Below are 13,164 nucleotides of genomic sequence, written 5' to 3' on the forward strand. Positions count from 1 at the left end.
TATCAAATAGCTGGTTTTTAGGCGGATTTTCCAAGCTATACGAATATATTAAATGAGATTGACTAATCCGTCCCGTATTGCTACACGGAGTCACTAGAGGAAGGCTAGGGTTATTTGCGAGTTCAGTTAGTCACAGAATTATTTATTTATATAAATGCAAGTTCAGTCAATTAGGTAATTATTAAGATAGTATAGTTATACCAACGCGTCCCGATATTCAGGAGCCCACCAATAAAATAAGAACAGAAACTTCTGGACCCAAAAAATGGGCGTGTCGAAGCGAGGTGTCGAATTCAGGAGAGATCTCCGAAAAACAGACAGTTTTTTTCCTTGGGTTCCAGTTTTAGAGTCTCGGGTTAATTTAATAATGGATAATGCCATTCCAAATTTTGCTATGGATCGCGCATTCCCTGAATCTCGGTATGCCGTCGCGTGTAAATGAATCAATAAAGTTTGATCCGAGTTTGTTGTGTTACAGTTGTTTTGTTTGTTTCTTTTTATTGTTATAAAAACCCTTCCTGGAAAGTTATGGTGTTTTCTTGTTCTTCCAACTTAAGTGTCACCCTATACAACCAACCACTGGATTACCTTGTACATGAACGACATTCGGTAAGTGAATGGTATGCATTCTCTAAACGTACATTTCTAAGTTCCCACGTATTAATTAAAGTGTAATGATAATTATAAACTCCCTTTCGAGAAGTTAATAGTAAACTCTTTTGTCAGTTAATATCGTTATGATACTGGTCATAGCGGTAGATGGATAAATGAATACATAACCTCTCAGGTTACAAACTATTTAATTCATAAATTAATTTTTTCCCCATAATTTTGACGGCTTGATTCGTGTCATTGAACGATTTTATATTACTACGCTAAGAAACTTATTCTTCATTTAAATTCATCTTTCATTTATATAATTTATATACACATTACATAACATTACATTACATTATACAGGGTGACATAGAAAAAAGTACATTGCATAGTGCCACACAATAGAGGACACTAAAATAAGAAAAAAAGTTCCTATGAACATGGGTCTGCAAGGCCTTCGGTTAAAAGATACGGGGTGTTGAATTTTATTTTTGTTTGGGTTTTTTTTTAAAATCTTTAGCCAGAGACGCAAGAAATGGATAAAATGTGGTATACAGGGTTTTTTTTATCATGCTAAATTCAAATATGATCTTAGTTTTGTGATTACTGATAGAGGGCGCTACATACAGGGTTCCATATCTATTGAATCGGTCCTAACTTTTTTGCTATACACTGTATGTCATTTTCGACTGAAAAAAATTTGTTATCCCTTCTTTATACGTAAGAAAGGTATACCTTGTCCAAGTCGCTAGAAGCAATGGTTCCAGTACAAAAGCCGACAATGCACGCAAATTATTCAAAAAGCGCCAAAGTAACATTTGCAAAAACAATGATAAATAACAATTAAATAATGTGTCATAATGACACTTGTCAAACTAATATAATAATTGTTAGAGGTATTTTGTGTTCTTGATTAAGTTTTTCATTGGTTTTCTCACTGATTATTCAAAATTGCTTTCAAAAATGGTTCGCTACACTTTTGAAGAATACAGGGACATGATTATGTGTTACGGCGAAGCTAGATCAAATTCTTACGAAGCTCAACGTATCTATCGAGAAAGATATCCTTTAAGACAAGTTCCTAATGTTCGAACATTTATTGATGTGCATAGGCGTTTGGGAGAAGATGGCTGTTTTAGAAAACCAAAATTGAATAGTGGGGTTTCCAGAACTCGTCGCACTGTGCGAAACGAAGAAACTGTTTTACGAATGGTAGAAAATAATCCGAGAACAAGCACCAGGAAAACAAGTTCAGCGGTGCGAAACCTTAACCGTGAATCAGTTAGACAAATTTTCAAAGAACAACTTCTTCGCCCATATCATTTCCAAAAAATTCATTCACTATTGGAACATGACTTTGTTCCTCGTGTACAATTTTGCGAATGGTTTCAAAACCAAAGAGAAAACATTATTTCATCAATTTTGTTTACTGACGAAGCTAGTTTTAGTCGTGATGGTATTCTGAACCTACATAACATGCACCATTGGAGTGATGAAAATCCTCATCAAACTATAATTCGGAGTCACCAATATGGGTTTTCTATTAATGTGTGGGCAGGTATAATCGACAATTACTTAATTGGCCCATTTCGATTGCCCAATCGATTGACAGGTGCACTGTATCGAAATTTCTTGGAGAATGATTTAAACACATTATTAGAGGATGTCCCATTGGCCATTATTGGAAGAATGTATTACATGCATGATGGGGCGCCAGCTCACTTTTCTCGAGTGGCAAGGGAATATTTGGACAGGAGATTTGGAAATAGGTGGATTGGTCGAAGGGGGCCTGTACCCTGGCCAGCTCGTAGTCCCGACCTTAATCCCCTCGATTTTTCATTTTGGGGATTTATGAAAAATGAAGTTTATGCTGTAGAAATACATAATGAAGAACAATTATGGATAAGAATTATGGAATCGGCAGATAGATTTCATAATAACCTAGGAATATTTCAAAGATGCCGTCAATCATTAAGAAGAAGAATGGAAAAATGTATTGAAGTACAAGGGCAACAATTTGAACATCTTCTAAAAACTTAATGTTTTGTTTTAATTAATCATATTTTTCATCATACCATTAAAATTTAATTGTTGAAGTATTTATCATTGATTTTGCAAATAAAAAAAAATTAAAATTCAACACCCCGTATCCTTTAACCGAAGGCCTTGCGGACCCATGTTCATAGGAACTTTTTTTCTTGTTTTAGTGTCCTCTGTTGTATGACACTATGCAATGTACTTTTTTCTATGTCACCCTGTATATGTCCACTTCCCTTTTGTGTCAGTTTTTTATATTTTTTAAGTGAATATCTCTAAATTTATTTTAATAGTTCAAATTTTGGTCTCATTTCTGTATTTTCAATATTACTAAAAAAAATTTTTCTTTAATTTTACGTTGAAAACTATTTAAGTAAATAAAAGAACTTGAACTATTATGATTTTATAGTGAAAAACAAAATCAAATTGATTTTATAAAAAAAAAACTCCTGAAAGAATATCTAAAATATTGCTATAGTCGGTATTTCGTCAGTAAAAATGTTGAACCATGAAAGTAAGTAATGCCGATATTTCTCAAATACTTGCAAAGTTTTTTTTTATACAAAATAACGTCTTTTTAATTTCCTAGTTTTTGGAAAATTTCTTCAATATCTAAAAACAGTTAATGTGTCAGTTTTTTCTATGCAGATTTGACAATATTAGGAAAGAAATATCTACTGCAAAAATTAAGCAATGCAATATTTGATTATTTCAAAATCACGTTCTTGCTGCCATGTTTTTTTCTCAATATTTTAAATTTTATTTATACGATTTTGATATTTTGAAAAATCTACGACCATATAACATTATGTATGGTAGATACTCAAATAAATAAACTGAAACATGTAGGCCTTTTCCACGGAAAAATGTAACTAATCTCATTTTCGTTTGTTTGAAATATCGGGTTTATTTTTCAAACTCTAACAATCTTTTCTTTGTGGTTTCAAATTATTCAGAACACTAGAGATCCAAAAGATGTATAAGCATCTTTAGGTCAAAGTTAGTCAATACCTACCGTGGTGAGTGTAAATTTAAGCAAATTACAAGCAAAAGATGTAAGTGAGTGCTGCATCTAGTGACTACTGCTACTAACTGCCTAAAGCCCACAAAAGGGCAAAAATGACAGAAAGGACGAAAGCAAAGTTTTAAATGATGTTATTGCAGGGAACAACCTCTCTACGGGCTATATGCCTTACTATTGAATTACACCATCAACATCTAGTAAATACGGCCAGAATCGTTTATTGGCCGAACACACAAGACATATAGCGATTTCGGTCTTGTTAGTCCTCATCAACATGACATAGACGCGATGTAGGGCATAGTTATATCTTTTACTTATACTTACACCTTTCCTGGGTATAAAGGATCAAAGCAGCTGGACTGTTCGTCGGTTGTCGCACTTATGGCATTATCAAAAAGTTCCAAAACTGGCCTGTGTCCGGTGGGTTCGACCGATGAACGTTCCTAGCTGATTTGCCAGGTATTGTGGGTGTAATTTAATGCTAGTCCACATTGCCCGTAGAGTCGTTGTTTCCTGCAATATCATCACTTCAAGCGAATTGTTCAGATCGAGAGGTAAAATGATCCAGTGCGTCGGCTAACGTTAATTTAACTAAATGCCGAAATAATAAATTAACGCAAACCTACTAAAGATAATTAAGTAAATTTCGTGCGACCCAGATTATCCGCGGAATTGCGTCGTAAAGTCGGCCCCAGATGACTGCCGAGCTAGCTGCGGCGGTAATGTAGTAAGTTGGTTAATTAGCCATCTTAAAGTTTATACATCTGCGGAATGGATTCGCGTTCGCAACTATCTACATGTGCGATCCGCCGTAACCACGGACAATAGAGCACAATTATTGTTGATCGCGAGTTTACTGGAAGGGCTGAGATAAGGGCCGCGTCTCCAAACTGCGGGCTCAGGAGCGAAATCACCCCCAATTTCGCCCGGGTGTCTAATCTCGCCCGCGCTAGATAGCTGCCTTAGCGTGAGTTGGAGCTATTGATGTCTGCAGTGTTTCAGTTTTCTAAGAAGGACTAGGAATATTTTAGGGCTTACCTCTAAAGCTTTACGATGTTAAGTTAAACTCGGATGAAGCAAGACTGAATATGACACAAATAACTATTAGACCAGTAGAAAACTGCGTGTTAAGAAAATATCCTATCAAGTCATCTATATCAGATATTACTTTGTTTAGCCACTAGATGGTCTCAAAGTTCCTGAAAGAATTTTGAAGTTTTTTAATAACACTGATACCAATTAATTGCTTTTGGTCGACAAAATTTTAAACAAGAAACGGGGTTATAGGTACTGGTCTTAAGGTTTTTAATGGGTTGAATCCCAATCCGACCAAGGAAATGCCTGATCATGTCAGGTTTTCGAGATATCCTAATTTAAAAGTGCGGAAACACTTTGTTTCGATAGATTTGAGGTTGACTGGTTATGGCATTTAAAAGTACAATGCTTCCTCTTCAAAACACGTTTTTAATCGTTCGGATACCTTCTTTCTGCTCCAAGAAATAGTCTGTTCAATTCAAATTGATTAGTTTGGCGTATTCGTTGATATTTTAAATTGAGTAGTGTCAGGTAAAGATTTAAAAAGAGATAAACATCAATTTACAAACATCTAAATTTCCACTGATTCTTCATGTTTTTGGAGTAGCTGATTTGATCGAATTTGATAATATTTGAATGGAGTTATGGGTTTCTGATTTCAATTGACGCATTGACAGAGTGACCTATAAAACTTAAAATTGCTAGAAAATTAATGTATGGTAAAATTTATCCGTTCATAACTTTATGCAATAATGACAAATGTTTATCAGTTGGTAGCTAATGCTATTTGGAAGTTTTTTTGTCGCATTATCAGTAATCCAAAAACCTGAAGAATCATTGGGAATTTAGTTGTTTATAAATAGATGTTTCTCTGTTTTTGAGTCTTAATTCCCAATTTCCGAATATCGACAAATGCACCAGACTAATTCAACAGAGGATTTCCTGGAGATAAAAGAAGATATTCGAACAATTCAAAGTGGATTTTGAAGAAGAAGAGCAGTATTTTCAGATCCCACAATGAATTTTGTGTGGGAAAATTGCCTTGTAACCTAACCTAACATCAAATGCAGTTATTTAAAGTTTATTTAAAATATTCAAAAATTTTTCTGGAACTTTGATACTATTTAGTTTCCAAACAGAGCGATTTCGGATATGAATTAACCTAAATAGGCCTGTTTTGAGTTCAGCAATACGTGGTCTTCCTTTGTAGACGTATTTAAGGAACATCCTGTTTATAATCTCGATGTATACTATCGAATCCACTCGAGATTGTATTTCCCTAGAATTCATGTAAATTAGTAAAAACCACATCCTTGTGTGTAAAAATTCTTCAAAATTATCTGAACTACAATAATTCACGTAATTAACAACAACATACATTCAGGTGACATATGAAAAGTGTGAACCTATGATTTTGCATGTATTTAAACCTGGCGACTAGCATAAGTTTCATGTTAGTCGACTGCAACACCATAACAATAGAGTGGCTGAAAACATCTAGTGTTGGATAATAATAAAAACAATTTTAGTGTCGCCATTTTCTCGAAGTAATTTCCAAATTGTCCAATTTCCACCATTTTCTGTTATTTTCTTCTCTTTATGTTTTCTTTCTGTATAGTTCTATTTAATTTATTCATAGTTGAGAAAACTAAAATCTAATTTAGATTGTTTTTGTTTAACAACTTAGCATTTATAATTCATTACCTACATTTTTTGTTATTATTTTTATTGTGGCGGCAATTAAAAGTGTTAAATTTAAAGTGTTTGTATTTTTTCTTTGTCCGATTGGTACTTGTTTTCACTTTCATGGCAATCTTTGACCTGCTTTGTATAATTTTTAGTTGTCTGACTTTTTGAAGTTTGGCACCACATAAAAAAACTCCATAGACATTTGTCGTTCAAATTTGGTATATGGGTATTTTGATGGGTGTAGAATAGCCTGGCAATATTATCTTTTTGATGAAAAAATGCCTATACTACTTTTTGGAAAAACGACCCTTTTAAAAAGAAGTCCATCAATAAAATGATTAGTAGAATATATCAGGGTACTATTTGTAAAAAAATTGGTTTGCGGAAGGGCCACAGCCTTCTCACATTTCCAGAGGTGTTAATCTGAAAAACGGGACACACTGTATATGTATGAAGGTAATTTAATTAATTCCCCGATTTGAACATTTCTTTATTGTTTTTTCAGTAAAAAAAATCCATAAATCAAAACGTGTTCATTAACTTTTTTATTTGTTTTAAATGAATAAGTACATGGACGTATTACAAAATATACAGGGTGTAACCAAAATGTTTGATCATATTTTAAATTAACAAAAAAATTCCTATAAAAACGCACTTTGTTTTAATTTTAATTAATGAAAATATTATATAGTTCATTTCAAATTGCAGTTAATTATTTTAATATTTTTTGTTTTTACTACAAAACTAATTTGATATCTTCGCATTTTTAGAAATTATTATTTACAAAAGTTTCTAGCATTCAAGAAAAATATGAAACAGCTAGTAACAAAAAAATTCGAGAGCAATCAAAACTTAAAGTTGCACGTCAAATTGTACAAAATCGCTTTCATTTGTGACGTAGGATTCGTCCTCAAAGCTTGGCCAAGGATTTTAGTTACGCTCTGTATAAATCTATATAACATATATACAAACAAGTTAACCATCATTTCTTAGTGTCATTTTTAGTTTGTTCTTCTATTGAATTAATTTAATATACTTACTAATGCACATTATAAACATTTTTGAACTCGTGTCATAAGACTGCATTTGTTTTTAAAAACAGGATGCACTTGAAAAACTCAATTTTTTAAAACTGATTTAATGTTTATTTTAATTCATTTTTGAAAGATATTTTACTGAATCTCCAAGACACTATTTTATTAGTAACATTTTCTATTCGCAAAGTAATGGTGATATAAAAACAAATAAATGCATTCCATTAGAGAACTGTAAGTATATTTTAATATAGAAATATACATTTCATTGCTACAATATTTTAATTTAGACATTTTATTTCATATAAAAAATTAATCAACGAGAAAATATCACAAAGTTTATTTAATATGTATTAAAATCCTGTGAGGGAAAATCATTGCATGTATCAACATGAATTATACTCCATTTGTGATTTCTATGGACATTTTCTGGAGCAAATAAACCAGATGCATTAACGTGAAATAGTTTGCTCATGCATTTTCAAACGATTATGTAAACACATCCAAGTCGTGAAGCATTAAATAAAATTTACATGGCAGTATTCATGATATTACTGTATTTTTAACATAGTTACAATGTCTCTTACAAATATAGCATATTTCTGTAATTAATAACAAGGATAGGTAGAAATAAATAAAATAAATTTTTATTGGAACTGAAATTGAATGGATATATGTATATAAAAAATTTAATTATTTGTATATTATAGTACATAAGCACATTGTTATATTATATTCGCATACAAAAGTTGTACCATGGAACCAAGCATATACAGGGTGATTCACTTTTTATGATTAGGACTTTAACTATCGATAGATCTAGTCACAATGATGTCATTTTGAAGTATACACTTTTTCGTTCAAACGCTTCCTTTTAGAGTTACAAGCTCTGGAAAATTTTATTTTGGTTTTTATTTATTTTTTCTTAAACTATGAAAGCAATTTGTTTTATATTTAGTATGAAGTGGACGAATGAAAAGCTCTGTCGATTTTATATATTATTGTGAAAATAAATCAATCATAGGCGTCCGTAAGGGGCTCTGATAACCCCTATTTTTAATAATTTCTACGATACAGGAAATTTTTCAAAATGTATATATTTTTTACATTGCGGTTTATTCTATAGCAAAAAGGTCTCTCACTATTTTTAAATGAAATCCTTGGTTTTTGAGAAAAATGGCTTCTTATGGATTCATTACATGTTGACTTCGAATAAACGCTTCATCATAGCAATTCTTTTTCGTATGAGTTTAAAAAAATATATTTTATATTACCCTGCAACAAATAATGTAAGCAAAAAGCTGCAGTTATGCCAAAACCATTCAATAACTGGCATATTTCCTTAAAAATATAAACAGTTAAAATAAAAATTATTTGTAAAACACTACACAAGTTGATTACAGCTTGTCAAAACCTGTCAACCAACAAAAGAGCTAGTTCTTAAATATAACAAACTGCATGTTGAGATAATATTAGCAAAGGGATTCTTTGAAGTGAGAGAAATGTTCAGCGATATAAGACAAAACTTGTTTCCAAGTAGTCTTCTTTTGTTAACCACTTTTATTTGTTACACAGACGTATTTCATCTTTAAAGATATGATACGCTAGTCGGTCAGTCCGTCAAAGAACTGCTCGATAATAATCTCATTATCCCCCAAGGATTGTATCGGAACCCCTCCCTAATCTCTACCCGTGTTCCTGCCGTCGAAACGAGTGGGGCGAGGGGGAAACGGACGTGCGTTTTGCATGGAACTCCCCTCGAGAGATTTCTGGATTCTGTCACTCATCTGTAGCGAGCCCCGAATCGGGGTAATTTAAAATTCCAGGCTATTTGCTGGCTGTCTGAAAGTACAAAGAAACCCCCAACTACTTTTAAGACGATGATCCGATAACCAAGAAAGTTTCCCCGACTGATCTTAACTAATTCAATGAATCCGAACAAAGCTTTACTCCGACCAAACTTTTAGCAAAGATATAGGTAAAATTATTTGGATTACAAATGTTTCGCTCCCCATAAGTCTTAATCACAAAAGCTACAAAACATTGTAAATAAAAAAAATACTTTTTTTAATTCGAAATTGTATTTTAAACTATATTTTTGACGAAAGGACTTTTTAACTTTCACAGGACAAATGACCAAAGAGATATTGCAGATCTACATAAGTTTCCTCTATGTTACCTCTTCCACATAAAAAAAAATAATATTTTGAAAAGTGAAATACTATTTTTTAGCTTTAATTTTGCTTTAGTGACGGTATGTAACAGCTCTGAGTGTATAAAAAAATGTGCAAACGTGTAAATATAATATCCCTTTCAAGTAAAATGAAGGAGGATAGATAATTATCAGGAAAAAATGACGTTTGAGGGGCAACTTCATTTCGCTCGTATTATCCGCAAACCTGTTAGCGGGATAATCTTCCTCTCTTTCATGGCACGTTGGAGAAAGTTAAAAGTGTATGAACGTTAATCTCATTACCATCGTTGAGTAACTAATGACGTTTTAGTTTTGCAGAAGCGAATGCAGGCACCTGTATTTGATGCGACCAGTTTTCCACAATATGCGTGACCTAGTTTATGATGAAGGCGTAGTTTAATGGAATAATGCTTATACAGCGTGTTCTAAATTTGAGTTGCTTGTATCGTATCTCGCTTGTTGTAGCAGATAGAGAGATTGTTAAATTGGGAAATTTTCATTATCACTCTTAAGATATAATAATGAGATGGGATGTGTGGTGGTGATGGTGTTAGGTCGTTAATGAAGTGGTTGACACTCGCATATTTTGTGGTTTCTGTTTACATTTCATTGGGAAAAATAGTTAAAAATGTTAGTTTTAACCGTCTGATATAACTACCTATATTAAGTACTTTTATGAAATAAGTGATTAAATATTCCTACTAAAATAACATCTATACGCAAAATGTGTACAGCTGCATTAAATGGAAATGTTCAATGTCAATGTCTTTAAGATGTGCAAGCACTAATGTTGCCTCTTTGTCCTCTGGATTGGCATAAATAGATATCAACGATGAGACTATGGAATGACTGATTTTTTTAACCGATACGCTTTCTGAAATGAAATAATTGAGAGAACAACAAAATTAGTTAAAATTATATTTGACAGTTTTTGCTCGGATAAACCGCAAATTTCGAGTCATCTTCAGAGAAATTTAATCAATACATGAAGTTGATAATCTAAAAATAGAAAATCAAAATGTTCAACTGCTCCATAATTAAGTAAACAGCATTCTGGACTACGTAATATTCAAATAAAGGATATCCCAAAGAAAAACTATGAGAATATTTTGTATATGCCTGAATCTGTTCACAACTATGATGCATCAAGTTCAGTCTTTCAATAAAACTTTTCCTGTTAACACAAAAATAAAGCGCTCATAGTAAAATTTTATTCTAAAAAGCTAGGGAAGTAGCTAGAAGAAAAATTATAAATATATTTGGATAAAAATGGTACTATCTTAATCTGACATACTGATTCTAAAGTTACAGGCCCAAAGGCCCAATTTAAGTTTTTTATTTTTAACTCTTACTTTCATAGATTTCTACGTTTTCTATAAGAATGTGATGGTCTTCGCTCGAAGACCCATGAGTTTAAGCAAAACAGTATCACTTGCCACTACCACTATTATTATTAATTATTCAAACTTGCCAGAACACATTTGTACTATACAGCAAAACTGAGTCTGTCATATTTTGTTAAAATACGTATTTATGGTTTATGTGTTCAGTTATTATTTTTAATAAGCCTTTTAATTAGTATGTGTAATTACAATTTTGAAAAATGGTAATAAAAATGTAGTTACAAATTATAGATTCCTTAAATTATTATTAAATTTATTATTGACAACATTTTTCTTAGTAAAGTAGAGTCCAGTGTGATTGGAGAACAATATCGATTCTGTAACTACGTCTGGTGTGCTTCAGGGCTCTCGTATAGGGCCGCTGCTTTTTGATATCTATATCAACGATATATAGCCATGTTTACAACACAGTACATTTTTAATGTATTACGATGATATAAGAATATTTTTTGACATTAATAGTATTATTGTATGTTCGCCAGTGAATGAATACACGTTTCATTAACATAGATAAATGCTTGTTTATTACTTTTACTAGGAATATTAATACATATTTTTTGACTATAATCTTAATCAAATCAACAGGTATTTGAAATTAAAGATTTAGGAATTGTGTTCAACACTAAAACGATATTTAAGTGCCACATAAATTATGTTGTTGCAAAAGTCAGCAAGATATTAGGTTTCTTTCTAAAAAACAGCACTTGAGGTTTTAAAAATATTGGAAAAGTTGTGAATCACCTTGTTTATTAGCGAATTCGATTTACTTTACAAGACGGAAGTGCAATATGGAATTAAGACTGGCGTTTTATACATAAGAAATCACACTATTAGTAAGACAGTGATAAAACAAATAGATCCATATAGGAAATGACGAAGCGTAACGTAGAGCAACTTCCCTTAATTTTTCGAATTGAAAGATCACGGAGAATATATAAACATCAGAAAATGCATCTTCCCTGATTTGACCAGCAAATTTGTAAGGATACTCAATAACTGTGATTAATGCATGTGTTAATAGTTTCCTAAGTGCAATTGGAGGGATGTGATTATGTTTTTATAATATCGTACGAAATTTTTTGTTTGTTCTATGTTCAATGGTTGTGCAAAATTCAGGAAACGTAAGATAAGCATACGAGTTAAAAATATGCTTTTTTCCTTATTCTGAATGCATTATCAGTTGTCTTATACACTGAAGAAAATTTATGTAACAGGTACAGTGAAGAGATATTGTTTCTATCTTGCCCACATTCTTTAAAATACTGGACAAAAAATTGCGCCCTCCTTTTAGAACGTAATACAAAAATTAATGCATAAATTGGTGCGGCAAAGCAAAATTCATTATAAATGAAGAAGTATATATAAAGATTTCTAAACAGAAATATGTATAAAATAAAAATAGTATGTTGGGAACGTAACACTAAAATAGCATGTATTGTTTATGAAGCAAAACATTTTCTAAAGCATCAAGCACGCGGGTTTTTTGATACTAGGAATAGCTACTACAAAGAGCAAATCTATGAAGGCTAAAGTATAAACAAAAGTACAAAGTGCACCAGTCAATTTCATTCCTTATAAAAACAAAGATATTCTGTTGGGACCGTCAAAACTAATGCAGGAAATATTCTTTGTCTAACAAAACATACCTATTCTAAACGCAATAAACAAACAGATGAAGGCTAGAGTAGAAGACAAAAATGTAAAGTAGTGCTAAAACTTGCACCAGACAAACCCATTCCGTATATAAAAGCAAATATATTTTATCGGGACGGCCAAAACTGATATAGGAAACACTGTTTGTCCGGCAAAACAAAACGCATTCTAAACGCATCAAGCAAACAGATTTCCACGTTGCTCTCCTTTATTTGTCGGCCGTTTTTTGCGCGCCGCTGCAGCCAAACAGCATTTTTCCATCTGCATTTGAGAGCAGGGCAGCAGTTAATTCGGTTGTCAGTGGAATAAAAAGGCATGCAGCAAACGGGACGTGCAGGTTAATTTGCAGCGGAACACATCGATTGGCATGCGGCCGGTATGTTCCGCACGGGGGAGGGATGGGGGTTGAGGGGGGTGTGCCAGAGCCGCGTATTAACTCGGAACACTTGGAGGACGTAATTAGAACAATGAGCAATTACTGCCGGGCCGGTCCTTCCA

The sequence above is a fragment of the Anoplophora glabripennis genome, unplaced genomic scaffold, assembly GCF_000390285.2.
Source record: "Anoplophora glabripennis isolate ALB-LARVAE unplaced genomic scaffold, Agla_2.0 scaffold218, whole genome shotgun sequence".
NCBI classification, from domain to species: Eukaryota; Metazoa; Arthropoda; class Insecta; order Coleoptera; family Cerambycidae; genus Anoplophora; species Anoplophora glabripennis.